Source organism: Salvia splendens, chromosome 7 (assembly GCF_004379255.2).
Source record: "Salvia splendens isolate huo1 chromosome 7, SspV2, whole genome shotgun sequence".
NCBI classification, from domain to species: domain Eukaryota; kingdom Viridiplantae; phylum Streptophyta; class Magnoliopsida; order Lamiales; family Lamiaceae; genus Salvia; species Salvia splendens.
Window position 1 is genome coordinate 16,658,154 of NC_056038.1, and position 5,060 is coordinate 16,663,213.

Here is a 5,060-nt window from a genome sequence, read left to right on the forward strand (position 1 = left end):
GATGGGGATATTATTGGCCAACCATGGTACAAGAGGCAGTGCAGCTCGTCAAGAAGTGTACGAAGTGCCAAATTCATGCAAATGTCCCAAGGATGCCGCAGACCGATCTATACATTATGCAAAGCCCTTGGCCTTTCATGCAATGGGGCATAGACATAGTGGGACCACTTCCTCAAGCTCCTCGGCAAATGAAATTCCTTATCGTTGCCGTGGACTACTTCACGAAGTGGGTGGAGGCTGAACCATTAGCTGCGATAACGAGCTCAAAGGCATTGGACTTCGTCTGGAAGAACATAGTGTGCCGATTTGGCATACCCCACATCCTCATCTCGGATAACGGGACTCAGTTCACCGACAAGACGTTCAAGAATTGGTGCCAAGAGCTGAATATTCAACAGCGGTTCACTTCGGTCTCTCATCCACAAGCAAACGGACAAACGGAGGTAACAAATCGTATCCTGGTGAAAGGGTTAAAAGCTCGGTTAGAACAAGCCAAAGGACAATGGGTAGAAAATCTCCCTCAAGTCCTATGGTCCTACCGAACTACACCCACAACCTCCAACGGTGAAACTCCGTACAGTCTTGTGTACGGCACTGAAGCCATGATTCCGGTGGAGATCGGCATACCCAGTCCCCGAACTCTAAACTTCTCAGCAGAAATGAATGACGACGGACTGAGAGCCGAGCTAGATCTTGCCGAAGAAAGAAGAGAATTGGCATGCATAAAAGCAGCCAAGTACAAGGAGCAACTAGCCCGGTATTACAACCAAAGGGTGAAGAAGCTGCAATTTCAAGTGGGAGATCTCGTCTTGAGAAACAACGAAGTAAGCCGAGCAGAAAAGCTGGGCAAGCTCGAACCCACATGGGAAGGTCCGTATCGGGTGTCAGAAGTCCTCGGCAAAGGGTCTTACAAATTGGCTCACATGTCAGGAGAACAGGTACCCCGAACATGGCACATTTCCAACCTCAAGAAGTTCCATTTGTAAGAGACAGTCCGGTCAGTCAGTCTTGAGTCCTGTTCGGTCAATGTGCTTTTTTTGGTTTGCTTGGTCTTTGTGCTTTATTTGGTTTGCTTGGTCTTTGTTTGTCTCTGTGCGTTTTGTCTGTGTGTTTTGTCTGTCTCTGTGCGTGTCGTCTCTTACAAATGTTACTGAGGTATCTTGTTCTTCGAAGGCTGATCCCCTTCTTAGAACATATACAAGCCAACGATTGTGAGTCAAAGCTTCTAAAGAGGATACAAGACCACAATTCAGCTTAAACAAGCAGTTCGTCTAAAACGAGCTGCAATAAGCCAACGATTGTGAGTCAAAGCTTCTAAAGAGGATACAAGACCACAATTCAGCTTAAACAAGCAGTTCGTCTAAAACGAGCTGCAATAAGCCAACGATTGTGAGTCAAAGCTTCTAAAGAGGATACAAGACCACAATTCCGCTTAAGAAACAAGCACTTCGTCTGAAACGAACTGCAATAAGCCAACGATTGTGAAGTCCAAGCTTCTAAAGAGGATACAAGACCACAATTCGGCTTAAAAATCAAGCACTTCGTCTGAAACGAACTGCAACAAAAGTCCGATTCACGCGATAAAACTTGCCTGAATTAGGACAAGGGAAAGTCCGATCCACGCGATAAAACTCGTCGAATTAGGACAAGGGAAAGTCCGATCCCCAAATTAGGACAACGGAAAGTCCGATCCGAGCGATAAAACTCGCCAAATTAGGACACAAACCAAGTCCGGTCAAAGAAGAGTTCACTTCATCAGACCGAGGACAAACATCAACTTACCCTGTACCTTTATCCAGAATGCCGAAGTGATTCACTTCGCTTTTCGGGGGGGGTAGTGATGGAGTACGTACTAAACAAGCCCAACAGCAGTAAAGCCCATCAGCCTAAAGCCCAAGAAAGAGTATCAGTTCGGCATGACTAAAGAGTATCAGTCCGGCATGACTAAAGAGTTCAGTTCGGCACAACCAAAGAGTTCGGCCCCAGCCTACAGCTCGGTAAAAGCCAACCAATCAAACTCTGCTCTCAGGTCGGCATCAAGCTCTACTCTCAGATCGGCAAAAGCTGCTCAGCAATAATTCAGCAGTTCGGTCTCAGTATTCGACCGAACTAGGAGATAGTGGACTCATGCAGGATTTCCACCTCCACTACACCCACGATCTATTTAGTGGTGTCAAGCAGTCATTAACTCATGCAGGATAGTGGACCCATGCAAGATCGCCACGATCTCCACGACATCCACTGCCTAGTAAATGGTGCTGCATGCCACGATCTTGGTTCAATGTATAAATAGAACTTAGATCAGATAGAAAAGGGTTAAGTTCAAAAGAAGCTCTCTAGAGAGAAAATATCAAATAGAAGTCTGTATTGTAAGCTGTAGAAAACAGATCAAGCAATACAACTCTGCCCTCTTTTCTTCCCGTGGACGTAGATTTACCTCAGTAAATCGAACCACGTAAATCTCTGTGTCGTGATCTGCATTTTCCTGCATTCATCACCATCAAAAATTCGCCAAACCATCATGTGTGATGACCAGATCGTAGAGGAATGGGGTGTTCTTCTTCCAAATCTTGTACTCCTCGTTGATGAGGCGCTCCTCGATTTCCCCCCGCATTTCGTCCTCGTCTTTCCCCATTTTTGCCGAGAAGTGGAGGTTTTTGAAGGTTGATTTTGATTTTGGGGAGGGTTTGGAAGGAGAGTTTGGAGGGAAGAAGAGAAGAGAGATATTCTGTTTTTTAATTTCTGGTTTTGTAAAAGAATTATATACTCCACTCCATATAAACATTATTTGATGGGCTTCACTAGTGATTTTAGTTAGCAGTTTGCTTGCTGGCTACATGCGTTTTTATTTTTGACATTAGAGCTTCATGCTGCTGGAAGGGAAATTGATGAGTTATATCTCAGCATGTTTGTCAGTTAGTGTTTGTCAGTTAGGTTTGTTATCTCTCTTGGTTTAGAGCTTGTCAAAGTTGCTACTTCACACAAGGTTTGAATTAAAAAAAAAAAAATTAAATATCAGTTTGTTATCGTATTGCAAAGGACACAGCAGAGGACACGACAAAACATGATTTGTAATTGAAACTATCATTTTATCATTTCAAACTATCATTTTATCCACTGAACTATCATTTTATCATTTTATGCAAAAGTATCATTTTATCATTTGAAACTATCATTTTATCCTTTGAAACTATCATTTTATCCACTGAAACTATCATTTTATCCCCTGAAACCATCATTTTATTAAGTGCAACTATCATTTTACCTTCTGAAACTATCATTTTATATTTTGATAAAATAATAGTTGCATACAATGATAGTTTAGCAGGATAGAATGATACTCTGAGTTGATAGAATGATACTTTTCTTGATCAGCGGCGCTGATGGCCACTACGAGAAGGGGCAGAAGGTGGAGATAAGAGTTCTCTCAGTCAACCACCACCACGACCACGGCGCCGCGGGTCCCTCTCCATCGGTTCGAAACGGCAGCGACCATGCCCCTGCCCCTGCCCCTGCTCCCGCGCATCACAGCGGCGGTGAGATGCTTCGAGCCGGTGTTTTCATCGGCGCCGTGATGGCAATAATGTTTGCTCTTGTTTAGGGTTTGGAATGGATTTGTTAGTAAAAGTTTCGTTGTTTGTTTCATGAATGGTTTGTTTCGTAATTTTTGTAGGAAAACGTGTGGAAATTGGAAAAGGCAAGGCCTTTGGCCCTTCACTTTGAGTAACCCCCACATTATTTTATGTAGTGTCTTAATGCATGGATCTTTCATGTCTCCATCTCTAGCCTATATAAGGCATAGAGTTGTAGAGAGGAAGTACACACAAACAAAACATTCTATCTTCTCTCTAGCTCTCAAGCATTCTAGTTTGCTTTTTAAGAGCATTGTCTAGCTCGGTTCTCGGAACTCCATCAAGTTCGCCGGTGCCTAGCGGGTTTGAGGTGCTTCTACACGCTAGGAGGAAGTCGTTTTATCTTTGGGGGCAATACGCCATTCCGTGAGCACTAGTCGGGGCGTAATTTGTCTTGCGGAAAGAGGGCTTTCCTCGACTCGACTTATAAATTTGGTTTGCTTTATTTTCGTTGTAATTTTCATTCCTCTATTTGTTGCAAGTTTCCTTTCGATTGTAATAGTTAGAGTACCGCCTGTACACGGCTTGAGAATTTCTTCCCACTATTTCTAACAATCGCAAGACAAATTAGTGTACTCTTCTAAGACAGGATTATACCAATTGAAGTTGGAGGAAACATGAGCACCAAAGCTGGAATGAAGAAACGAACAGTCGCAATGTTCATGGGCTACGAAATGGTTAATTCCTTGAGATCAATTCTCTTGAGAATTGTGTTTATCGTTTGTCAGTTGACAAGCAAGACCAATTTAGACTTGGTAGTAATAATTGGGATGCTTGTGGTGTTGAATATACCAATGCACATATGGTTCGATATAATTGTATACTTATTGTTGGAGACGATATTGTGCAAATTATTTGAACGTGTTGTTATAAACAAAAAAGATCACGAGGTGGTCGCAATGGTCTCCGACGTGGACCATGGTAATAATCCAAATGAATGGTTTGTTGATACGGGTGCCACATGTCATGTGTGCTCCGAGAGAAGCGTTTTTTCTACTTACAAATCTGTTGGAGGTAGAAAAGTACGCATGGGAAACCAAGCCTCTTCTGAGGTGGTTGGTGTGGGTAATGTGTTCCTAAAATTAGGATCCGGAAAAATTCTTACCCTTAAGGATGTACTGCATGTCCCAGTCATCCGAAATAATTTGGTGTCAGGCTCACTTCTAGTAAATCATGGATTTTCACTAGAATTTGAGTGTGAAAAGGTTTTATTGACCAAGTATGGAAAGTTCATAGGTGAAGGCCACCTAGTGAATGGACTTTTTGAGCTGAGCGTTACGGTCATTCACCGTGGAAAAGGAATAAGCAATAAGGAAGATAACACATCCTCTTATTTGCTTGAAAGCTCTGATTTATGGCATAATAGACTGGGACATGTAAATCTAAATGCTATAAAAAGATTAGTAAATCTTAATTTACTACAAGTAG